The following is a 27,168-nucleotide window of genomic DNA, read 5'->3' as shown; positions in this document are numbered from 1 at the left end:
GCAACTTCTGCCTTGGTGGCCTTGAGGGATGCCCCTTCCACACACATAGAACACCTGACCCTCATGAGGACAAACAAGAAAACCAGGGACGACATGTTCTGCGACATCTGGCAAGCCAATGCTGCTTTGGACCATGAACGGGGGCCTGAAGGGCCAATATGACAACAATCCTTGGAGAACTCCATGGTCACAGCATCCTATACCCTCCAACATAGTATGGTATTACAGGCCACATCCTTACCCATACCACTCCATGGAGGAGGACAGCAAGGACAACCACAGCTTCACATACACTGACCTGTGAGAACCACAAGTGCTGTATAGGCAGGCACAACTATATTTGCGCACTCAAATCGGCAGAAATGTTTGCTGCCTTTCCAATTTTAAAGTTCTATTTTGTTAACTTATGTTAGAAGTTTTTTCCACGCTGTTTTTCTGCACTGTATTTGCCACTCAGTAAATTTTTAATTTTGGAAAATAAAATTATGTTGATTAGTTCACAACAAATATGGCAGAATGCACGGTGGTACTCTAAGCACAAGCACTTCTAAAGGTACATCAAGCACTGAATAATTAATAGCTTCAGGAAAACAGAGTAATATTTACAAATGTACAGCTAGCACTACGCAATTCTTAGCAGCACCCAAAGCTCCAGGCCTAGAAAACACTCCGGCATAGAACACTACTGTGGACTGACCATTAAAGTACACTTTCAAAGCTTCCTGCACTGCACAGCTCCACACTGAGCTCTTGTAATGGTCCTTGTGTCTAAAATCAGCAGACAGTCACTTTATCCCCACCTTCCAACCTGGTGGCAGCTTTTCCCCATTTTTCTCACAGATATTATGCAGAATACAACAGGTGGTTATAACCACTGGGATATTTTTCTTACTGAGATCCAATCTTATGAGTAAACACCGCCAGTGTCCCTTCAATCTACAAAAAGCAATTCAACAATCATTCTGCACCTGTCCTGTTGAGCCACTACTTGAATCTTTTCTTGGTGCTGTCAAAGAAGCTAATGTATGGTTTCATTAGCCAGAGGAGGGTATGCTGGGGTCCCTGAGAATCACTAGTGGCATTTCAATATCACCAATGATAATCTGCCAGTCGGGAAAGATATCCCTGCTTGTAGCTTTCTGTACAGTTACATGTTCTTAAAGATATGAGCGTCATGCACCTTCCGTCCACACTGGCATCAGTGAAGCATCGCTGGTAATCCTCCAATGCTTGGATAACCATAGAAAAGTAGTCCTTTCTGTTGATGTACTCTGTAACAAAGTGAGCTGGTGCAAAAATAGAGATATGCATACCACTTATCACCCCACTGGAACCCCACTGCTGTAAATCCATCTACTAAGTCTTGCATGCTCCTGAAAGTCACAGTCCTGTGCAGCAGGAGACAATTAATGACCCTTCATATTTGCATGACAGCAACCCCCGCTGTGCATTTTTCAGCTCCAAAATGATTTCCCACCAACTGGTAGCAATTGGGCATTGCAAACTTCCAGAGTGCCACTGCCACTCACTTCTCTACTGTCAGTGCAGCTCTCATTCTGGTGTCCATGTGCTGGAGCAAGCTCACCACACAGATTCAAGAATGTGGCCTTTTATATCCAGAAGTCCTGCAGTCATTCCTCGTCATCCCAAACTTTCATTACGAAATGATCCCACTAGTCAGTGCTCATTTCCTGGGCCCAGTAGAAGTGTTCCACTGTCTGCAGTTGCTCCATGAACACCAACAACAACCTTGAATTGATTTTCACTACCTCCTTCAGCAAACTATCCTCAAAGAAATCCTCATGTACCCTATTGATTTTCCTGATGATCTAAAAATACAGGAAAATCATGTGTCCTGTATTTACAACATTCATGAGAATAGTGCAGAGCTCTGTGGGATCCAGGCTTCTGTCAGAGATGGGGACACCAAAAAGTGCCATGCAGGTCTGAGGGATTAAAAAATAAAATGCGCAAAAATTATGGGATATGGATGGCATTATGGGATGGAGAAAGCTACATGCTGGGAACTTGACCCCTACCTCCCAGAAATTCCTGGGTGAATCATTTCTACCCACAACTCATTGGGAAAATTTCTCAACAGGCAATGCACCCAACAGCAGTGCATACTGCGATACCTATCCATAATGCACTATGCTTTATGTTGACACATGTACACAGAATGAGTATTCTCACCACTACTGCAAGCAGCCAAGTATGCAAGCAATACAGCAACTTTGCTGGCTGTATGCCATAATTTGTGCTGACCAAAATTTCTAGTGTAGACATGGTCTCAGAAAAGCACACACCTATGGTGAATAAGTAAGGGTGAAGGATCCACTGAATTTTATGTGTCATCTAAATTAAGATAGGAAAGAGCATTTAAAGGGTAGTAAAGCAAGGTCCAAAAGGGTATGAAATATTTCTGATTCTTTAGCATTGGGTAAAACAGTTCATTAAGGTCACTTCCAATGGCAGGTCCAATGTAAAACATCAGTTCAAGGTGGCAAGTTTTGAAATGCAAATGGACTTTTACTATTAAAATTGAGATACTGATTTTGAAAAAAAACTTATGTTAAAGCTGATATAGCGTCATCAACTATGTAAGTGACAGGTCAGAGCAGTGTGATTTGTGAGATTCTGTGGTTTACCGTGGATTGAGTTGGTTTTGCACAGAAACTCAAAAAAGTACTTTGTTGCAGAACATTTCACTGTGTAATCTCTAACTTTGTATAGTTCTATGATGTGTGTGTCAGGAAATAAAAAAGCAAGTTGCCAATATGCTGAACTATAAAAATCTCTCATACGCACTTAAAAAAAAAAGAGGATCTGATTTACCTGCTGGAAATGTAGAAAGGGGTGACCAAAATTCATAGTTACCTAAAAACATCTCCCATAAACAAAATTTTTGTTACTAATTACTTGCTAGAATTAGACATAAAATTTACTGACAGTACATTTGCTCTAAAGTAATTTACTCCAGAAAATTGTTAAAATCCAACTATTTAAACTTGAGGTACTGTAATTCAGTAAAACAGTAACTAAGAAAAATTGTTATAAAATACTCATCATAGTTTAGTAAGAGTACATTTGGATAAATACAGCTCCAAAAATAGTTCCTTACCCTTCCATTCTTCAATTATATCATCTGAGAATTCAATAATAATTAGGAAGCCAATTTTCAAGCAACGGGTCTGCCTGAACACAGCCAGCTTTGAGTGAAATAAGTCTGCTCTCCTCATGCAAGCTAAATGGCTATTATAAATTGTTATAGCCATTTTTCTTTAAAAAAATTGCTTTTCCTTTTGTAAAGGAAGTGATGCTTTTTGTATTTTTAATACAGTTGCCAAAACATGTCCATTTACATGCAATGCCTGTCAAATAGTGACTTTACATTTGGATTTTGTTAGCTTTTAATCCTGCATTCTATTCTTCTCTGTGTCGTTATTTTAGGTTTGGCAGCAGCCCTTGATCTCTGTTTAACTTAATTATTTTCTTTTTCATACTTTAATACTACATATAAATTGTAAAATTTGCATAAAATCCCAGTTAATGCCTACCTGTCCAAAATAAAATCCTTCACCATAATGACATTTTAAGTTAACTTTTAACAAAACAAAAAAAGAAAACGAGAATTAACTCCTAGTTTTGTATTCTGTTGTATAATTTTCAGGAATAAGCAACACAAGAAAACAGATGAGACCTTTTAGACAGAAGCCCATTGTTTACTACTTTGAGTAGTATATAATGAATTTATTTTCTAGGAAAAGGATATTAAATTTTAATACACTAGCAGCTGAAAGTGTTTTATAGGCAACGTGATGTACCCCAGGGTGAAAGGCATAGGGTGTCAAATGTCTCTCTACAATACCAGTTTATCTGTGAAGCAATAGTGACATCAGTTCTAAAGGGAAATATTCACTTATCCTTCCATTTTAGAGATAAAGTGTTACAAAGATACACGCATAAGAGACAGGGCTAATCAGAACAAATACCATGTATAAACTTTAGTTCTACATGATCATATGGACTGTACGTGAAGAACTGACTCCTCTGGAAAGGAAAATATGTTACAGATTATACATGTAGAGAAATTATGAAAGCAGAGAGTTATGCACTGCCAAGTCATTTTGGTGCTCACAGCAAAGACCTCAGATTGAAGAAATACAAAGATTGACGTGCTATATACAAACCAGTTGAGGGCTATGCTAGAGTTTCATTATCAGGAGATACACAGGCCTTATATACCTATTCTGTAGATGTACGGAGGGTTTCACTCTCGGGTCCAATCACTGACATTTTCTACGAGTACTAAAATTATTTTAGACAGTGATATAATGCCTAATAGAAAACCATATATTAATGGGTAAAAAAAATGAGTTTGGAAATTCAAAACCAAAAATTTCCAATAGCAACTTAACTCTGCTGCATTGTACACAGTTAAGTATTGTGGTTCCATGAGTGAGAACTTTTTGTAATGAAGCTACAACTATACAGATAGATATTTTACTCAAGACCTCCTGGAATCTACCATTTCAAATTGTCATAAAGGAATCAAAATATGATAGCAATCTGTATATTTATTCAATGGATTAGTGAATATCAGTACTAAATACTGAATGGAAAAAGAACACTATTGCCATGATATATATAGGGATATAACTAGGGCTCTACCAAATTTGCAGTCCATTCTGGTAAAAATTTCATGGTCATAGAATTTTAAAAATCTTAAATTTCACGGTTTCAGATATTTAAATTTGAAATTTCACAGCGTTGTAACCATGCTGATCCCCACCCAAAAGTGGCTGGGGGGGGGGGGGGGGAAGAGATGGGGTTTGCAAGGCTAGTGTAAGGGGCTGTGATGTTACCACTCTTACTTCTGCGCTGCTGCTGGTGTCACTGTCTGCAGAGCTGGGCAGCCGGAGAGCGGTGGTTGCTGGCTGGGAGCCCAGATCTGAAGGCAGCGCCACCAGCAGAAGCAGCACAGAAATAAGAGTGACATGCTGCTGCTGCTGGTTGTGGTGCTGTCTTCAGAGCTGGGCTCCCAGCCAGTAGCTGCAGAGCTTCCTACAGCCAGGTAAGGTTCCTGGAGATGGGTCTACCTGGCCCCAGGAGCAGCCCGTGCAGGGGAAAAGGAAGTCCCATCCCTCCCCAGCCCAGCCAGGACAAACAGCTGGAGCCCAGCACATGGGAGTCCCAACCCTGGCCCTTCTCAACTCCATGGTCCTCCCCAGCCTCGGACACGATGCCTTGGGCGGTCGGCCCACCCGTAGGCCAGCCCTGTTCCCACAAAAAGGTGACAGCCCCCCATACCATGCCACCCTCACTTCTGCGCTACTGTTGAGGGCAGCACTGCCTTCAGCGCTAGGTGCCCAGGCAGCAGCCACCGCTCTCTGGCCACCCAGCGCTGAAGGCAGCACAGAAGTAAGGGTGGCAATCCCCCTACAATAGCCAGATTTCATAGGGGAGACCAGATTTCACCATCCACGACATGTTTTTCACAGCTGTGAATTTAGTAGGGCCCTAGATGTAACATATTGTGTAGGAAAATGGCACTTACCCCCTACTTTCTTTTAAGAAAGCAGAAGCCCAAAAGGAAATGAGAACTTAATATTTGAAAAAACTAGAACCTAAGGGAGTCAGGTGCCCAACACCCACTGTATTTCAACAAAACAGGGACTTCTAACTCCTTTAAGCAACTCTGAAAATCCCAGCCTACAGTTTTACAATGAAAGACTAATAAATTATTGATACATGCTACCTACCACTTCTCAAACTAACACGATAAAGAAAAGTAAATTTGAGGCCGAATGATGCTCTCAGTACATCAGGGTAAACCCAGAGTAATTCCACGTGCTTCTGTGAGGTGGATTTACATTTATGTAACAGCAGAATATGGCCTGAAGTCTGCATATTTATTTATTTAGAGTTGTTGGTTTTTTTTAAATTCTATGTGGCTTGTCTTTCCTTCTAAACTACACCCATTCCCCATTTTATGAAGTGAAGCTTAAAAGAATTCCGCTAAATTCAAGAAAATCCCGCAGTTTAAGATGCCACAATTCACATTTACGATGCCACCATCAGAAGGGAACATTCACATCATATACAAATTAGTACCTCAATTTGGTCTGGAAAAGTTTAACAGTTTTCTTATAAAAAATGCAATTACTTTCAATTAAAAAACAAAAACAGAACCAGGAAGGGGTAATGGATGAGACAGCTACAGCTAAAATCCTGTAGCATGTGATGTGCTAAAAACATATAATTCAGAGAAATACAATTTATAAAAGTAGTCTGCATATTAGGATTCCTTAAAGTTTTATTATAAATTAAAATGCACCACCTAGATTTGACTAATATGCTTTCTAAATCGGATGATTGCATCTTTGGGCGACAGCCACAAAAGATTAATTTACATTGTGGGAATGACTATTGGGGGTGGGAAGGGACAGTTTTTGCTGCCTTCCTCTTCTTCCCTTCATGCTGTCAGTTTAATTTGAAAGCAGGCTCCCCATAGAATTTATTTAAGTTGTCCTTGCAGTAGAAAGTAAGTCAAAGTCACCAGTGGTCAAAAGAGGCAGAGTGAGATACTTCTGGAGATCAACTATCTTTTAAAGCATATCAACAAGAAAATAGCACATGGTGTCTAATATGCTATTTGTGCTGGACTCTGGCTCTCTGCTGTGCATGCCGAAAAAAATAACAGATGCAAATACACACAGCTTAACTGGGCAGGCAAACCGCATCTTTTCTTAGAAATAATTTTGCTTGGGCTAAACTACAAGGAGATGGCAAATGAAAACAAACCACAATAAATGAAAATCCGTAAGTGACACTTTGCCAGCATTGCAATGATACCCAAAGTAAAAATATTCTTTCCTATCAACAAGTAAAAGAAAAACCCTGAGATGATTAGCCATTCAAAGTTTAACACCATGCACTCTAATGAGAGCTGCTAAGTAAAATGAATATGTAAGTGTAATTATCCACTTTCAAATGTTATACACCAAAATAACATGATCACATCAGTCAAAAGGTAAAAGGATTATTTAAAGCACATAAAAATCTGCCCATCTCTCTATTTCTTATGATGAAATATATACAACACACTAAAAAGCTTTCCCAGAAGGCCACGAAATACATGTCCAAATGCAGTCTAACAATAACCTTCAATGATTAAAAAACAGTTGTTTGCATCACAACCCAAATTACCTCTTTTAGCAGATCCTAAATAAAGAGTAAAAAATGAAGACAGCTTAATATATGGCGTATAGAAAGCACACAACATGAATTGCCTTTTCACCCTTTCACATATTATTTCATAGTCAACGTCTCTTTAGAAACGTACATATGAGGTTATAATCATATCATATTTTAAGCAGAACTTTCCACTGGCTCCGGTTTATAAACTAATGCCATTTTACAGCTCTCAGTTCTGTCACCTTCTACATCTGGGGAAATCTCTTACTTGTTTATTTTGTTTCAAGGCACTCTTCTATGCCAGCCCAGATACTTGGGTGCAGTTATTCTCTGCAAGCAGATGGAGACAGCAACAAATAGAATCTTTAAATGACATCATCCCCTTGTAAAAGGGGAGCTTGCAGGCTCACAGTTCCAAGATTCTTCCAAAACAAAAGTAAAATGGACAGAAATCCAATAAGCCACAAATAGTTAGCACATCTACAGTGCTTACCATCATAGACCCTCAAGATGAGTTTACAATATTAGCATATTAAGCCTCACAACCCATGGAGGTAGAGGAGCATGGTCATGTCCACTTTACAACTGGACAGAGAAATAACCCCAGTTTGTCACTGGAACTGACCAGTTTCTGACAGTAGCAGTTATAAGAAATGCAGAACACAGGTATGCTGGTAAGACAATCTTCTTTAATTGCCTTAATATTTACTACACATTTACTCCCATTTGCTTATCTTTCTACTCGGTCTTTATGACATGCTATAGATTCTTAATTAGATGCTCTTCAATTCTTCTCCTGCTTGCCAATACTTCCATTTGGGAAACAGCTTTCACTAGATCGCCAAGCATCTACTATTCTCTGCAGCACCATGTTTAGTAAACTTACTTGAAACTGGCTGCCAGTTAATATCCCCAAATAATTCAGTCGCTAATTGGCTAATTTTATCTGTTCAAAATTCATTTAACTGTATTACAGGTTTGTAACACAAATGGTCAATGGTCTCATGAAGCATGTGCCTTTCCCCAAGAGATAGTCTTGAAATTTTTGAATTACTTTATATAGCAGTTTGCAGTCCCCTTCAGGGTCCCACTAGAACAGGGGTAGGCAACCTATGGCGCGCGTGCCGAAGGCGGCATGTGAGCTGATTTTCAGTGGCATTCACACTGTCCAGGTCCTGGCCTCCAATCCAGGGGGGGCTCTGTATTTTAATTTTATTTTAAATGAAGCTTCTTAAATTTTTTAAAAACCTTATTTACTTTACATACAACAACAGTTTAGTTATATATTATAGACTTATAGAAAGAGACCTTCTAAAAACATTAAAATGTATTACTGGCACGCGAAACCTTAAATTAGAGTGAATAAATGAATACTTGGCACACCACTTCTGAAAGGTTGCCGACCCCTGCACCAGAACATATTAGGATTTATTTTTATTTACAATAGCACAAAAAGGCATCCATCCAATAATCTGGGAGATTTTGATGTTACCGAAACAATGCAACCATGCAGCAAGCTCACTGAAAAAAAAAAAAAAAAACCTTTAGAACAAGCCAAAAGGCATGACTTCCCTCATCAAAATGCGATCTCCCTATTGAAACCTCACCATCCTCTGTTACCCGGGGGGGCGGGGGGGGGGGGAAGAGAGAGAAAGGGGGCCATATGGCATTCCCAGAAGGTAAAAATTTCAAACTATTTCAGAACCAGGGCAGAAGCTTGTTCCACCATTGAGGGCCCCTCATGGAAAATGCTCTGCCGAAGGGATTTCAATTCCAGCACCTCTACTGACAGCCACTGTATTACATTTCACTAATTTGATCACTTGTTTATTTATTGTCCCTGCCATGTTTCCTTCCAGGCTGAAGGATTTAGGTGGATTCATATTTGTCAAAGATTTCCTTGCAATCTGTCCTCACAAAGAGAAGTCTTTCACAACTGGACCCAGATCAAGTTTATAGAGCATGTAAAGAATTGCAGAGCTAGTTAATGGATTCTGGAGGGGACTTAATTTTTTTTAAAATGCATATTTGCTCAAATACTTCCCCAAATCAAGCTGCTATTAACGTCTCTTTAAAATGACACAAGCAGATACACTTTGACAAGCTTTTATTTCCCCAAGTGCGGCAGGGAGTATCCAATTAGCTGTAACTGGCAGACCACGTTTCCGTCTCCCCACATCTGTAAGACCAGGCACTGCAAATATATTTACTAAGTCTTCAGTAAGAAGGTGCAGGTCTTTTGGCTCCACACAATTCCTTAATGATTTGTGCCATAGTTTGAAGCAGCAATGTTTTTATTTTATTTTTATAGAAAGGAGCAATTAATCCCATGATTCACAGTCCCATCCTACCAACAAACCACAATGGCTGTGCCAGGTGTCGGGGCCACACCGTGAAGCTCGGCTCCACTCCGGCCGGGGTGCTGGATCGGGGACGCACCACATGGCTCGGCCCCACTCCCGTGCTCCAGCTGGGACGCTGGGTCAGGGCCGCACCACGCCACTCCCGGAAACCGTGGCATGGCCCCACTCCAGCTCCTATGCGCTTCAATGCGAGCTGCAGGGGCAGTGCATGCAGATGGGGCATTGTGCAGAGCCGCCTGGCCATGCCGCCGCGTAGGAGCCAGAGAAGGGACATGCCACTGCTTCCAGGAGCCACTTGAGGTAGGCGCCCCTCGGAGCCTGCACCCCCTGAGCCTCTCCCCATGCTCCAACCCCCTGCCCCAGCCCTAATCCCCCTCCCACTCTCTAAACCCTTTGATCCCAGCCCGGAGCTCCTTCCTGCACCCCAAACCTCTCATCCCCAGCCCCACCCCAGAGCCCGCACCCCCAGCCAGAACCCGCACTCCTTCCCGCACCCCTGCCCCACACCTGATCCCCCTCCTGGCCTCCCAACCCCTCGGTCCCAGCCCAGAGCACCCTCCTACACCCCAAACTCCTCATCCCCAGCACCACCCCAGAGCCCGCACCCCAACCCCAATTTTGTGAGCATTCATGGCCCGCCATACAATTTCTATTCCCCGATGTGGCCCTCGGGCCAAAAAGTTTGCCCACCCCTGTACTATCCAATACAAGCTTTTCTTAAAGTGCATTAGCAACACAACTGCAAGTATTAAAGCGCACAGCTATACAATCACTTTGCAGTTTTCTCTAGATTATTTAAAAACAGCAGCAATCTCCCTGACTCCAGACAGCAGGACAAGTAGTATTTGGGCAGATTTTATTTTTTTAATAAGTTTGTACTTTTGGGATAGTTAGAGAGTGGGAGAAGCCATTGCAGCCAAAAGAAAATTACTAGGAACCTCACACAATAAATGTGAAATTCATCAGAAAATCCTTCCGGCTCGGTACCCTGCGGGACAGGGACAACATGCCTGGACATATTGACCTGACAACAAAAGGCATCACTACAGCATGGAAAAAATGAGAAAACAGCCAAACTCCTAAAGAGTAATTGCTGAACACTTCCAACTGTATTCTGATTGCACCAGGAAGAAAATGAATACAAGAAAAATAAACCCATTCCTGACCTACTAGGGAGCTGCCTGTTGCCAAAAAACACAGAATGAAGAGGAAAAGACAGATATTTATAGGATCACATCAGGTTAGCCTGCCACACGATAAAATGAAAGACACCTAGCAGTCAGCATCCCCATTAGCTTCCAACTCACTGCAAACAAGTATCTTTCACTGAACAGGAAAAGTTGTGAGTAAGGGACCATATAGACTTGGCAGAATAGTGGGCTGTGGTTAAATTGAAATTGGCTAAACAAAAATGGCTGAACTGGAAGGGTAAAGGAGGGGGGAGAGATTACCCTTGTTTAAAAAGAGTCACTGCTGTCAAACAAAATATTAGAGAAGTCAACCAGCATTTTAGAAGCATATTCACTGCCTGAAAAGCTTTTGTTTAAGAGGAGAAAAATAATCAAGATACAATGTGGGAAATCAGAAGAGAGAAGGAACAGAGAGCAAGAATGAAAGGCATAGACGAATGGAGAGCGATGAAAGAACAACAGAGAGCCCATAGAAAATGTTAAAAAAAAAAAAACTGTTATAGAACTATAAGGGTAACAAAGGAAGTGGAAAGAATTAAGGGGGAAGGGGAAATAAATATTTTTTTTCTCTTTGCTAGCTATCTGTGACAACATGTTTAGGGGCCTTATTCTGCATTCCACAACAAACTCACAGTGACTTCAAGGGGCCCTGTAACAAGGCACTGGACCTGTAGCACATGCACATAACCCAGCACCCTGTTTCAAGGTTCTGGCTGACCAGCTGAGTCAGGTGACCCAGGGTTACATGATGGCTCAGAGGCGGTGCTCCTTACAAGAAGAAGCCTGCTTAGTCAGCAGGGCTGGCTCCAGGGTTTTGGCCGCCCCCCCAAAAAAAAGCCGCAATCGTGATCTGCGGCGGCAATTTGGGCGGGAGGTCCTTCACTCCAAGCTGGAGTGAGGGACCATCCGCCGAATTACCGCAGAATAGCTGGATGTGCTGCCCCTCTCCAGAGGGGCCGCCCCAAGCACCTGCTTGCCAGGCTGGTGCCTGGAGCCGGCTCTGTCAGTCAGAGAGGAAACCACAATGTCAGTGGAAGGACCCTCCACATCAGCCAGACACAAAGTCTAAAAGGAAGTACCTGCAGAGAGCAGGGGGAGGTGTCTTAATTAGGTCAGGCTTTAAGAAAGGTCAAGCAGCAGGAGTTTCAGAAAGTAACTATACAGTCCTCAAAAGATTTGGTTTTTTTTGTTTGTTTTTTGAGTTGACATTATACCATTTTGTTAAATTAAAAAAAGAAAAAAACCCTAATGAAAGGGACTGAAATTCTGCTGCTGCTGGAAGCTGTATTCAACATATTGGCAAGTAAGATGGCCTACCATCTTACAGATCCTTAAACTCAGTGTGAGGGGTTTGTTATTTATTTGTATTATGGTAGTACCTATAGGCCTGAGATCAAGGCCTTATTGTGCTGAACACTGCATAAAAGGCATAATAAGAGGAATTCCTTCTCTGAAGTTACTGTTAGTTCCACTGTGGCAGGAGTGGGAGAACTCCAGCATCTGGTTACCATTTACTTTAGATTTAAACATTTTCAAACCAGCTTTTAGAAATACCTGTCATTCTTTCAGTCTCCCCATCCAGTGAATGAGGCTGTTGCCTCTTCTGAGGATTATATGAAGTCAGAAAAATGTATCAGTTTTCCTGTAAGAACACACTGGAAACCAGATGGTTTCCAAGTTGCTGTAAATCTAAAATGTACGACTACTCTGAAAACCATCCAATTTCCAATGCATTCTTACAAGAAACTTGATACTTCCTTCCTGCTTTACATCAAGTTGTCAAGGTAATGGTTACCTATTTTATTGTTCTCCTCAACGTTAAAGACATTTTAAAACACTTTGAGAGATTTATATTTCTTTGTAGCCAGATGTACTGAATAGAGACTTGTGTATTACACTTGATTTAAGTTTCTGCCCAAGATAAATATAGAAAACATTTAAATGGACACCCCATAGGGTTCACCTTGACAAGCTACCTGGGGGTAAAAAAGCTACAGTTTACATTGTCTATGCTAAGATTTTACAATGTGCTAGCTTAAAAACATACCTTAGAACACCAGTGGAGATGAAGCCTATAAGTTATACTTCAACAGCGGATAAAGTCTGTCAAGTAAGTTTCTTGTCTGCATTCTCCACTCTGTGTGTGTGCATGAGGTGAGAAGAGGGGAATGTTGAAAGAAGGATAGAATCCAAGGCAGCCTACATATTCCAGAAAAGAGCAGAACCTCCAAGCAAAAAATTATTTCCTGGTGATTTCTCCAGATCTGGAATCTATGGGTTAAGGCCAAAGAATCAGGGAAGATGAAGGGGGTACAGGTAAAGTGATTTTAATTTTCTATGGTATGGGGAGTTGTACATTTGTTTTAACTGCACAACTAAAAAAGACTAAACAGTAAAAAAAGGAAGGGCAGAGGAAGGGTTAAGCAAAAGCCTGTGGTCCCTTGTAATAACCTTTCAACCTTAACTTTAGCAAGTCATTTCAGTTTAGGATCATGTCAGAGAGTCCCCGAGAATACTACAAATTCCAACAAGGTACCAAAAAGGAAAAAAAAAAAAAAAAGTAATGCAAGTTATCTGACCATTTCATACAGCGTGAACCAATTCAATGCCTTGTGTAGAAAGAGTAAAATATAAACAAAGAGTAATAAATTTTAATCACTGTGATGCTGGCAGACCAGATGCCAACTCATGCCAAAGCCCCGAGGCCTCACTGAACACTGACAAATGCATAGCTGGAAACCAGTCTGTCTCACCTGGTTGTTAGCACTGTTAAAATAGATGCTACATTTATAAGAATGTGTTTAGTCTTGAAATGCTTGTAAGATGCTGCATGTATTGATCTCATTTATAACATCTGTATCCCACGGCATAAAGTTATATTGAGTGTTTGCATTGTAAACCTTTGTAACTGTAAAAAGCAACAGAGGGTCCTGTGGCACCTTTGAGACTAACAGAAGTATTGGGAGCATAAGCTTTCGTGGGTAAGAACCTCACTTCTTCAGATGCAAGTAATGGAAATCTCTAGAGGCAGGTATAAATCAGTGTGGAGATAACGAGGTTAGTTCAATCAGGGAGGGTGAGGTGCTAGCAGAGCACACTGATTTATACCTGCCTCTGGAGATTTCCATTACTTGCATCTGAAGAAGTGAGGTTCTTATCCACGAAAGCTTATGCTCCCAATACTTCTGTTAGTCTCAAAGGTGCCACAGGACCCTCTGTTGCTTTTTACAGATTCAGACTAAGGCTTGGTCTACACTACCCCCCCCAATTCGAACTAAGGTACGCAACTTCAGCTACGTGAATAACGTAGCTGAAGTCGAAGTACCTTAGTTCGAACTTACCTTGGTCCACACGCGGCAGGCAGGCTCCCCCGTCGACTCCGCGGTACTCCTCTCGCCGAGCTGGAGTACCGCAGTCGACGGCGAGCACTTCCGGGTTCGACTTATCGCGTCCAGACTAGACGCGATAAGTCGAACCCAGAACTTCGATTTCCAGCCGTCGAACTACCTGGTAAGTGTAGCCAAGGCCTTACACGGCTACCCCTCTGATACTTTGTAACTGTGTAACTCACCAATGCATTAATATAAAGAGCTAGGCCTGCACACAAGAAGGCCCACTGAAACTAAAAGGAGCCATTGTGAAACAAAGGACAAAGACTTGGTTGATCACCCCCTCCACACACATACACAGCCCTCCATGAAGAGGGGATGGGTGCAAACACTGGTCCCATCAATTTGTGTTCTGGGGGAAGGGAGTAAAAAACCCTGAGCAGAAGGAACCATATCACTATGCTGCTTGGAATTTGGAAAGGGCAATATTTCTGAGCATAAGCAAGGAATCCCTAAGCTGCTTAGCTTGGGTTAGCTCTAAAGGACATGGAAAGCTTGCATATGACAGCAGCTTCTATTGCCTTTTGGAACTTAAGACTGTGACTCATTTGTATGTTTACCTCCTTTAACCTGGTAAATGACTCTTATTTCTTCTTCTTAGTTAATAAATCTTTAGTTAGTTTATTGTATGATTGGCTACAAGCATTGTCTTTGCTGCAAGGTGCAACTTACCTGGAATAAGTGATTGGTCCTTTGGGACTGCAAGTAATTTGTATATTGTGATTTTTGCTGTAAGGTACTATCACAAAGGCAAGCTTGCCTGGGTAGCAAGATAGACCGGAGTGCCCAAGGGGACTGTAAGTGACTCCATATTAAGGCAGTTATAGTACTTAAAGAGTTCACACTTGATACAGTATTTGGCTGGTGAAAGTATAGAACTCGCAACAAGTTTGGGGTTTGTAACCAGTCAGCCCTGCTGTTGGCACTCACATTCATGAGACGCTCCAGATAGCTTGACAATCAATGTTCTTCCAAACGGAGGTCCCTCTTCCGAACACTGGACCAACCTGGACAATCAACACTCTTCCTTAGTAGTGTAACGCTTTTTGTTGTTACTATTTTTATTTTAGTCTAAACTTCCAAATGCTTATGAAGAAGAATTTGATGTAAGCACCTCTGCTTCTGCCATCACAGGGGGACCTGAGGGGAGTTAGGGTGGAAGAGAATCAACCTACACAACTGGAGGAGACTCCCTGACTACATGGAAGATTTGGAACCCTCAGGCTTGAACAGCAGCATTTCAGATCTGTAATGAAGGAGAATCAATGCCTTAGGCAGACAAATACACCCCATAATTGGAGTCATTTTTGCTTAGTTATGCTGGCCTGGGTTCAACCAGCTTTACACAAGCCACAGTTCTTGGAGTCCGAAGCAATTTTTTATCTTTGTGTCTTGCTATGTTGTCAGACAAACTGGTAGAGGGAATAAGAGTTGTACCACTGAAAACAGGATGGGGAAAACTAGATTAACACCATTACATCCCTACTTCTCCTAAAATCAACTTGTTACAAAGACACCAACCTAACAGTATTAGAAGCCAGAAATTTATTCTGAGCCACTGAAAGTGGAAATATCCAAGGCCTAACAGACACTCAAAGGAGCATCCTCAATATACTGCAGAAAAAGGAAGAGACAGAACATTCACCAAGGGTATTACTTCATCTGTTGGAAAAGAAATAACTTAAGGCTCAGAGCCTACAGACTTCTCATTCTAGAGAATAGCAAAACTTCTGTTCTTTGGAATTGTTCTCTCCATTTGCTAGCAGATGGAAATTGCCACCAACAACTGTGCTGTCTTTAAATGCCCATCCAGATATAAACGGTTAGTCAGGAGAGCGTGAGATGGGTGCTGGGAAGGGGAGACAAGAATACAAAATGGAATAATAAATTGCCATTATCTACCATAACCTCACATTCCATATTTTATTAAGATAAATGTAGCACTACTAGTATGGTGCAGGTCATGTTGTTTTCATAGGTATATGGCAGAGAGAAGACAAATAACCATCAGTATATTTGGGGGTGAGGGAGAAGACAGAATAAAGGGTGAGAGGAGGTTTGCTTATTATTTTCTGAAAGTCATTCTAACGTCTAAATACATGCTGTATTATCATAGAAGCCTCATAGACAAACTACCATTTCAAATTTTTAGATGTCTGATTTCTTTGCATCTGTGACGCATACAATACATATACATAGTACTTCAATATTAATTCTAGTTTTTTTTCAATAGTACAATGACTTCAAGTTAGAAACAGCTAATAATGCCAGCCTGTGTAAGATATGGTCAGTGTCTCAGAGCAGTTTTCAGTGGATTGGTGTCCAGGTTGCAACTGGCACTAATTGGTGACCATGTCAAAGAGGCAAAGGATCAAACAGGCATGAAGACACTTACTATCTCACCTGAGAAGTGATCGTTTGGGGAAGCTTTTACTGACACTATTCAGGCTGTACCTGTTTTATGACTAAATAAAAAACTTCAGTGTCCAGTGTTGTCAATTCAGTGTCTCTCATAAACATTTACTGATGTTGCTTATTGTTTTTTGAAAAGGGAAGGTGATAGTAAATGTCTGTTGACAACTGTGTTGAAATTTGAGTATATCCAGTTTGATACATTATTTTTATATAGAACATTTGATACACATGACAGGAACTATAAACATCTTCTTTAAGTACCATAAATATAATAATGGTTAGAAAAGCATTTATCAGAAGCTAGAAAGGTTTTACAATTCTTTACATAAATCACATACACAAAGTCAAATGTTTAGCAGCAACTCTACCCTAAAACCATGCTATCAGATCCTATCCTCTCATCTGCTAAATTTAATGTATGAATGGCATGAGCAAAGTGGTTCATGCACCCACTTTCTGTGGACCACCTGACATAAATCAAACTCAATACTACTTGATCTTATTGGAATGTGAAGTTTAACAGTACACTCAATCTACTGATAGAGATTGAAGACCTACATACAGGAGTTATCTGTAAAATGCAGCAGCAGAAAGGGAAAAAACCAAACACTACCTACAGAAGCCGATCCAATTACATATTCTGAGAAGGGCCCTCAAGATTTTCCTCTCTCTCTAGTAAATCCGTGGAAACTGAAAATTCTCTTTAAAAAAGCAACAACCAATCCAACCCACAAACATATTCAAATGTGAAGAAGTAAATGTGGTAAAGGCACTGGACCAGGTGCCTACATCTTCCACTTGGGAAAAAGAGATGGATAGTTCACTACATGGATATTGTGAGGGAAAAGTCTCTGAAGATTAAGAAATGCTCAGGCCTATGGTGATGAAAATCCCAGAAAATCCTCAAGTATCAGAGGGGTACTCGTGTTAGTCTGGATCTGTAAAAAGCGACAAAGAGTCCTGTGGCACCTTATAAATCCTGTATATTTCCAACTCGATCCTGTAAGATAAAGCAAACTGGGTAAGAAAACAATTTCCTACTGGGACTAATGAAGGATATGTTGAGACCTGTCCTGTTAAACTGTGGCCTTATAGTACTTGAGAATGCTAGTAATCTGTGGAAAAGATGAGTCTGGGGTCAGAGAAAAGGCAGATATTGTATAAGTGCTTTACAAATCTACCCCTATCATCACCACTGAGTAGCTGTTCAGACTGCCAGGGTGCAATGAAGGCTCCAATCTTCATTAAGTATCTACCAGACCTAAAGCCAGGATCAGCACCTGGCATGCCATCAGATTTTATGTGAGCTGCATTTAATTAGTTGTCTGCCTCAAGGATGAATACTCCCAGTTTTGCTTCATGTTTATCTTCCAAGCCTCTTTCCTCAATCTAGGTTTTTATATAGCACAACACAGAGGTATCTGGGTACCTCCCAACATTCTGAGCATTCTTCTCTTCCCTTCAGTCAGCAGGGACTGGATTTAGCTTATTTGTTTTCTTTTACTGATTTTTTTGTATGTGGTGTTGTAAATAGAAATTGGGTTTGTATTTTGCTCTGAAGTTGCTGATTAGCTTGATATTTTATGTGAGTCCCTGACTAGTGGACGAGTCCCTGGCAAGAGTCCTGTTGCCAACAAAAGGCCCTTTTTCAAGTCACTTCCATAAGCAAGAGTGGAGAAGGAAACATCTACAGAGTCACAAGCTCTTGGTCACTCATCAGACAGGCTTCCTCCCAGCTATCAGCAATTTTTCAGCCACAGCTTCCTACATTATCAATGTGCACTGAACTCATAGGCCAGTTTAAAGGGACAGGCACAGCTCCAGGATTTCACATGGCATGTCAAAGCAGAAACGACAGGACTACATATGTGCATGAGCACTTGGGGAGCAGCAGAACTCCTCAGTGGCAACAGTGGCTGGTAACACCCAATGATTCCAAATTGGAAATAAAGCTGACCTGTAGCCACACTAACAGAAGTGGGAAGGAGTTAGGAGCTACAAAGAGACAAAAAGCATAAAGGTATGGGGGGGGGGGGGGGGGAGGAGAAGTTTCTCCCCTGGAAAATTCTGAAAAGCCAGATTAAAAAAAAAGTGCTGCAGCTTAGTTTGAATTTGAAGTAAACTGGACTCTCCCTATACCTCACAAATTTATGACCTCTCCCTCCCTCCCCACCACATTCTCTCTCTTTCCCCTGTGCAAAGTGTGCGCGTAATGGTGGTGGGGAGTTGACGGAATATGAGACCGTCAGATGGGTGCTGGGAGAGGGAGACAGGAGGATTACAGGTACAGGGTAGCTGATTTCAGTGTTGAGCTAATGCCAACTCAAGATGCTGATAGGGGAGGTGGTGGGAAGGAGCTGGGGAAGAGGTGCTTCCAAACATCTCTCCATAACATGCAAAAATCCCTCTTACCACTTGCTGAAATGTTAACTTTCACCTTCCAGCATAGCTCATATATCAAGTTACATGTGTATTTCGTATAAATGTTCCTTGACACAGAACCAGATTGCCCTGGTGCCAACACTATCAGTGCTCAACAAATAAATACAGAATCTGACTGACCATGTTGTGGTGGGGGTAAGGAGATTACACTTACACAGGAGCTCAACTCAGAAGGTGTTATTGTTAAAATTGTGCACAACCAACAATTATTATATAATGAAACTGCAACCACTCAAAATTTGGCCATTTGTTAAACTATTTCAGGTGCCAACATTTTTTGTCATGTCAATTTCTCTCTCTCTCTCTCTCTCACACACACACACACTTTCCAAAGAACAAGGTCTGGCTAACATGTAATCCTGTTTTGAAGCAAAAATTGAAACTGTGCAGTTTTTATAAAGTCAGTCCAATTTTGTGAAACAGATACAAAATACAAAGTTTACAATTGATATCCATTATATGCATTTCTAGCCATCTTCGTACACTGAATGTCTTGTATAATTATCTGCTTTCTTATACACCTTATCTCTGATTTCACTCTTCTGTTTTCAGTATGTTTCACTGCATGAGCACACAGTAAATAAAACCTAACATTACGCTTCACTGAGTTTTGTCTGAAATACCAGCCTCATGATCCAGCACATCCTCCAGCTCTCAAAAATTACCCTAACATCACAGTGTCAAATGAGAATGCAAGAGCTAACATAATACGACATACATATATCATCTTAGATTTTCTTCAATATATAATCAGAAAAAGTACTTTAGAAATCCAACGTGCAGTTGTCTAAGAATTTCCTTGAAACAGAATTCAACTTGAATAACAGGTTTATAGATAGGATTAGAAAGACTCTTGATTTATTACATATTATTCACATGGATGTACTACATAGTGCAGCAAAGGGGTACAGGCACCCTAAGAAAGCAACAGCAGATTCCAAGTGCAAGTTCTTTTAAATATACCTTCTTCCCTCTCCCCCACCATAATGTACTATGTGCAGGACACATTCTGAGAAAAATATATCCTTGTGCTCACACAGAACAGTATTACTACTGATTGTCTACAAAGACGTCCTCCAAATGGTATTGTTATGCATTCCTTGTGTGTACACAGGGATACTACTTCTCTGCCACTGGAATAGTAGCTTGATACCATTCAAAACTCAAACTCAAAATCCCCTTTTCTGACGTCATTTTTCTCATGAAAACAATGAGACAATTTAGTAATAACAGAAGTGGCAACACAAACACAAATCTACCCACAGTATTCTGCCAATGATCTTCAGCTGCAACTTGCAATAGCTTTAGTACAGAGTGATGTACAAAATTCAGTTGAAACAGAAGAGAAACCCAAGAATCCAAAGGTGAAAAGTGAATACACAGTCACAGTACACCATCTAATCTACACACAGATTTTAAAAATATATTTTAGTAGTCCGTACCAGACAAATATTTTAAGAATACACTGTAAAAACATGTATTTTCCTACACCCTTCTAAGAAAAACTAGTTACATTATACAAAGTTCATGAGAGGCAGCAACTGGGTGAGCAGCCCTTCTTCAAATAGGTTATAGCCTCAATCCTAAAATTAAACACATCTGAACTTCAGGACAAACATTTCTTTTTGGCAGCGTTTGCACTCTTCATGCCATTTAATTATAGAACAGGTCCTCAACTCCTCTCTGACACACTACACTACAATGGGAAAAGTTAAGATGATATTGCCTCTTTTCAACCTGAATAGCTAGTCAAATTTCAGGACTTTGGGGATGTTACAGCTTGAAACAAAAATTGGTGACAGGTACTTTGATGAAGTTTTGTTTATTTACAACAAATGTACAAAGTCCTGTGTCTCTGAATGCAGAGGAACCAAAAAACAAAGGGAATAGTTTCTTAGTTTATGGCCCTAAACCTCTAGCTAACATAGGGTTACCATATTTGAACATTGAAAAAAGAGGACACTCCACGGGGCCCCGGCCCCGCCCCAACTCCGCCCCTTCCCCTCCCCCGCCCCATCCCTTTCCCCGCCCCTGGCCCCGCCCAACTCCGCCCCTTCCCTGCCCCCATTCCAACCCCTTCCCCAAAGTCTCCGCCCCTTCCCCTGAGCACCCCACATTCCCCCTCCTCCCTCCCAGCCACACGAAACAACTGCACCAATTCTAAAGTCAGGCACTCCACTAGTATAGACTCCCATGACTTTAATGAAGCTGCTCAGTGGAGGATCTGCCCCAGCGCTCCGTTTTTGGGAGCGGTCAGGACACGCAGCTCACACTGTTCTGTTTCCCAGCTCCCCAGATGCCTTGGAGCACCCAGTTCTCCTCCCTGCCGGGTAAAATCCCGGACATTTTGAGCTATTTAATTCTTTAATTCTAAAACGTAATTCTTTATATGTAGTGAGTCCTTTCCTTTCACCAGTTCTTCAGTTTTCTTTCTCCTCATGTGCCCACGCATACTTCTCTGCAGATCACATTTTTCTCAGCAGTGGTTGATTGCTCTTTAAGAAGGCATGAAAGTCTTTACAAGAAGTTTGTCTGAAGTTGTACTGTACAAGTAGAATTCCTTTCAACGACTCAACATTCAAGTTGGTCCTTTCCTTTGTCCACTGGCTTTGCATCAGTGAAAAAATTCGCTCTACATTTGCATTGTGAGAAGGAATAGCAAAGAAAAACTGTGCAATCTTTAACAGTTCTGAATGACACTCAATGTTTTTGGATTTCTCAAAATATTTGGTCCACTTCTGGTGTGCTAGCAAATTACTGAACTCTTCATCACTGTTGCAACTTTCTGTAAACTTCTTCAGGTTGCTGAACTGATCAAAACACTTCACGTCATCAATTTGCATCCCCTTATCGGTCAGGTACTTGATACAAGGTTCCACATCACTCCAATTCGGTGTCTCACTCAGGGTAATCCACCTGTAACAAGAGAAGTCTTCAAGGGGTCTAAGCCACATCTCCAAATATTCTAAGCATCTGCTGTACATATTATTCACTTCAGCACAGAATTTGTCACACTCTTCATCAATTCGCAGTGATCCACCACACTGCTGTGTCTCATCACAAATGGGGAGCTGAGTGCCATACAGCACACCCCAGCCCCAGGAGCTCTGATCCACTTGCAGGCAAGGCAGCCCGATGCCCATCGCAGCCAGAGCTCTGATCCCTCTGCACACTCCTGCCTTTTTCACACTGCCCTCCCTTCCTCCCCCACCAGTCAGTGCTTTTTGGCGACTCCCCGGAGCAGCTCCCCCAGCGCTGCCCCCCACCTGTGCAATCAGCGGCGCATGGTACTCCCAGCTTTGCTGGCATCCCTGGCTTACCTTAGAGCAGGCTCTGGCGACTGCTGCTGCTCCCTGACTCTTCGGCTCTGTTTAAGAGCCGAGCTGCCCTAGTGCTACCGGCTTCAGGCACTTCTCCTACCTGGGCTCCAGCTGAGCTGCTCCTCCCAGCTCAGACTGTAAGAGCCGAGCTGCTGGCTTCGGGCAGCCCTCCCCTACCTCAGGACCCAGAGCTGGCTGGACACGTCCCTTCCCCAGCTCCAGCCGAGCTCGGCTCCGCCCCCTCAGACTTACAGAGCAGAGCTGCAGGAGCCAGCGTTACCGGCTTCAGGCAGCACCCCCCCTGCCTCGGGACCTTGCACCGTGGGAGCAGCTCAGCTGGAGCCGGGTAGGAGAAGTGCCTGGCTGGGGGCTCGGGGTCCGGAGGCTGCCTGAAGCCAGTAGCGCTTGCTCGGGCAGCTTGGCTCTGTAAATCTGAGAGAGGAGGAGTGGAGCAGAGCCACAGGGGGAGAGGAAGTGCCGGCCATTTTCCCGGACATGTGTGGCTTTTCAGCAATTCCCCCCGGACGGGGGTTTGATTGCTGAAAAGCCGGACATGTCCGGGAAAAAGAGGACGTATGGTAACCCTAGCTAACACCAGACTCAAAAGCTCTCTAGCTTTTCCCACAGTCACACTGTGCTCACAGGCTACTGCCAGGTTTTCTTCCTTTCTCCTCTCTATTTTTGTCAGTTCTCAGCTTCTGCAGTCTGGTCTAGGCTACCGAGTTAGGTCAACATAAGTCACCTTGCATCGACCTATTTGTGCATAGATTTACACTCAAGTTTGTCTCCAGCTAACGTAAGTAAAACCACCTCCCTGAATGGTGTCAACCCACAGCTGACCTACTAACTTTGACACAGTGTGAATGTAGACCAGTGGTCTCCAAACTTTTTTGATCGTGCACCCCTATCAGTAAACAATTTTTGAGCACACACACCCTGCTGCACCGGCTCTATCATTTTTGCCAAAGCAAAAAAAAAAAAAAAAAAGAAAAGAAAAAAAAGCTGCTCGGACTCCCGCCCAAACTACCGAAGCAAAAAGGTGCTCAGACAAAGAAAAAAAACGCTCCTCCTGCCGCGCACCCCTAAGGATCCTCTTGCGCACCCCACTTTGGAGACCACTGGTGTAGACGCTGCATGACCTCTGTTGACCACAATGCCTGATTCCCTGCAACAATGACCACTCTGGTCATAATTGTCAACTCCACTGCCCAGGAGTCACAGAGACCAGAAGCCACTCCTTGCATTAAAATGCCCAGCGCTGCCACATGAAAGTGAAGAAACTTGGCCAGGCATCCCGCATGGCCGTTGAAGCCAACAATAAATCTGGTGCTGATCCACAAACCTGCCACTTTTCCAATGCACTTTTCCATGCCATACTTTGCCAACTCCCCACAGACCACCTGGATACCTCAGAGGAGCCAGAGACCCCTGCTGTGAACAGCGAGGGGGACAGGAAGAGGAAAATGCAACACGGAGCTCCAGCCTGCGACCCAGGACCTATTTCAGCCTCCACCAGAGTCCAGCCAGTCCCACCAGGAATATCGATGAGCCTGATGAAGGGGAAAGGAACTCATAAGCATGTGCCTGCATTTTTCCTTACAATGTTTAAATTTAAAGATGGCACCCAGATCATCCTCAAGTCAAAAAGACAGGTATCAACTTTGGGGTTGGGAGACAGGGGCATGAGGAGCACTTTGTTTATGTAATAGGGATGTCCCTTTTATCCTCTTGAGATCTCAGTGAAACTTTCACCGAGATACTCTGCAATTCTCTCCCAAAGGCTTCTAGTGCTGCCAGTCTTATTTCTTCCTCCGCAGTATGACACTTTCCTATGCTACTCTGCAATGAGTTTGGCTGGCACCATAGAAGCAAACAGGCTAGCAGCATTCAGGATACCAGTAGCAGCTATGTTCTCCATATCTTTGCAACCCTCAGGAGAGAGATAGCAGCTAAAACTACCACAAGCTGTGGAAAAAGAATGCCAACATTCAGTGACCTTTCCCTATGCTTGAACTCATGGAATAGGGATTGAAATGTTATAGCTTCATGCAAAAGAAAATCCAGCCCCCATTCCTTGCCCCTGGTGGGACATATTCACCATGGATGGAGCTGGAGAGTGGTGTTGCGCTGAGGTGCTCCAAAGCTAACCTATAAACAAAAAATTCTTATTAAAAGTGTTTATGGGAATAAGGGAAGAGAGTTTTGAAAACTTATTGTTTCCTTTCCCTTTCCATTGTCACTTTAAATCAAAAGCAGACAGATGTACTGTTTATCAGCAGCTGCTGCCATTGCAGCCTTGAGGGGTACCCCCTCCACATCTACAGAACACCTGACCCTAATGAAGAGGAGAAAGAAGAGGATAATAGAGTACAAGTTCTGTGACACCCTGCAAGCCAGAGCTGCATCAAACCACGAGTAAATGGCTTGGAGGGCCAATATAAACGATAAAATTGAGAAAGAGGATAGGAAAATGGCCCAGGAATCCCAGCAGGATCAGGAGACTGAAATGCACCAGAGCATAATGTGTCTTGTCAGGTAGCAAACAAATGCTGTGGACCCTGACTAGCTTCCAGGTCCAAGAATCCCATACTCCCTACCAGGGCTTTGGAGCTATGCTCCGGCTCCGCTCCAGCTCCAGGCAAAAACCTGCGGCTCCACTGCTCCGGAGCTGCTCCACACTCCAGTTTCGGGCTCTGCTCCAAAGCCCTGCTCTCTACCCTTTGCAGTCCTTGGATAACTCCATGGTCACCACTCCCTACATACCACATGATATCACAGGTCACATCAGTACCCCTAACACTCCACATCAAGGAACACCAAGGAAAATGACAGCTTCACATACTCTGACCTGTGAGAACTATGGTTGGTGTATGGGTAGCCACAATGGACTACATTTGTGCACTCACATGAACAAAAATATTTCCTTTCTAATTTTTAATTTTCAGCCCAGTTAGAAATTTGTATAATATTGCCTGGATCTTTTTGCACATAACAATTCTACACTGTTGTGCCCCCACTCAATAAAGTTCTATTTTTCAAGAATCTAATTATCTTATTAGTTCACAAGAAATATTGCAAAAGGAATAGCAGTACTCAAAGCAAACAGTACTTGTAAATGCACACCAAGCACCACATAATTCATATCTGCAGGAAAACACAATCATATTTGCAGATGTACAAAAAGCACTACACAATTCTGAGCAGCACTCAAAGCTCCAGACCCAGAAAAACACTCCAGCATAGAACACGACTGTGGCTGACCGTTAAAGTCAGGACCGGCTCCAGGCACCAGCTTACCAAGCAGGTGCTTGGGGCGGCCGCTCCGGAAACGGGCGGCACGTCCAGGTATTCGGTGGCAATTCAGCGGACAGTCCCCCACTCCTGGTCGGAGCGAAGGACCTCCTGCCGAATTGCCGCCGCAGATTGCGATCGCGGCTTTTTTTTTTTTTTTTTTGGTTTGGCTGCTTGGGGCGGCCAAAACCCTGGAGCCGACCCTGGTTAAAGTGTACTTTCAAATCCTCTCTCAGTCACATAGCTCCACGCTGGGCTCTTCCAATAGCCCTCACGTCTGGCTTTTCAAAGTCAGCAGGTGGCCACTCTACCTCCGCCTTCCATCTTAGCGGCACCTTTTCTCCCTTTGCCTCACAGATATTATGCAGGACACAACAGGGAGCTATAATCATGGGGATATGTTTCTCACTGAGATCCAGTCTAGTAAGCAAACATGTTCCTTCATTCTACAAAAGGCACATTCAACAGTCATTTTGCACCTGCTGAGTCAATAGTTGACACTTTTCTTGATGCTGTCGAGGTGGCTGGCATACAGCTTCATGAGCCACAGGAGCAAGGGACAGGCTGGGTCTTCCAGAATCACTGAAATGAAAATCTGCTGTTTGGGAAATAAGATCGCTGCTTACAGTTTTTTGGGCAGTCCTGTGGTCTTAAACATGCAAGTGCCACACACCTTCCCTGACCAGCTCACAATGATAATGGTAAAGCATCCCCGTTAATCCACAAATGCTTACATAATTATAGAAAAGTTGTCCCATCCTGTTGATGTACTCTGCAGCAAGGCGTGCTGGTGCCAAAATAGGGCTATGTTCGCCATCTATCGCTCACTGCAGTTCAGGTATCTCACTGCTGAAAATCCATCCATTATGTCCTACACATTGTCAAAAGCCACCGTCCTGCGTAGCAGGATACAATTAACAGCCCTTCACATTTTCATGACAATGATCCTCACTGTATATTTTCCAACTCCAAAATGATTTCCCACTAACTGGTCGCACACCAGTATTGCACCACTCAATTCTCCATTATCAAAGCAGCTCTCATTCTGGTGTCCATGCACTGGAGGGCTAGGGCAAGTTCAGCACACAAATCCAGGAATGTGGTCTTTCACGTCCGAAAGTTCTGCATCCCAAGCCTGCATTACAATGTGATCCCACCAGTCAGTGCTTGTCTCTCAAGCCCAGAGACAATGCTCACCATCTGCAGCTGCTCCGTGAATGCCACTAACAACCTTGAATTGTTTTTCACCATGTCCTTCAGCAAACTGTCCTAGAAGAAATTCCTAATGTTCCCCATTGTTGCAGTACTTCCCATAGGTCTGCAATTATACAGAATTATGCATCCTGTATTTCCAACTTTCATGAGAATACTGTACAGCTCTGCGGACCCTGTGCGTCTGTGAAAGATGAGGATTTCAAGAGATGCTGCATGGGTTTGAGAGATTTTTATAAAAAGCACAAAAATTATGGGCTATGTATGACACTGTGGGATGGGGAAAGTTGCATGCTGAGAATTTGACCCCTAAGTCCCAGAGGTCTCTGGGTGAGTCATTTCTGTCCCA

The 27,168-nt window shown here is 42.7% G+C and overlaps 1 protein-coding gene and 1 long non-coding RNA gene across 7 annotated transcripts in view; both read right to left on the bottom strand.

The window, feature by feature from the left end:
- TCF12 (transcription factor 12) overlaps positions 1-27,168 on the bottom strand; it is a 308,920-nt gene that overhangs the window by 217,705 nt on the left and 64,047 nt on the right. The window lies entirely within an intron of this gene.
- LOC128844106 (uncharacterized) lies at positions 21,179-22,872 on the bottom strand. Its single transcript, XR_008446434.1, has 2 exons — positions 22,317-22,872; positions 21,179-21,912 (listed from the first exon to the last, which is right to left on the bottom strand). It is a non-coding gene; the product is annotated as an uncharacterized LOC128844106 (long non-coding RNA).

This window comes from Malaclemys terrapin, chromosome 10 (genome assembly GCF_027887155.1).
Source record: "Malaclemys terrapin pileata isolate rMalTer1 chromosome 10, rMalTer1.hap1, whole genome shotgun sequence".
Lineage (NCBI taxonomy): Eukaryota > Metazoa > Chordata > Testudines > Emydidae > Malaclemys > Malaclemys terrapin.
This window is presented reverse-complemented; position numbering and strand designations above follow the sequence as displayed.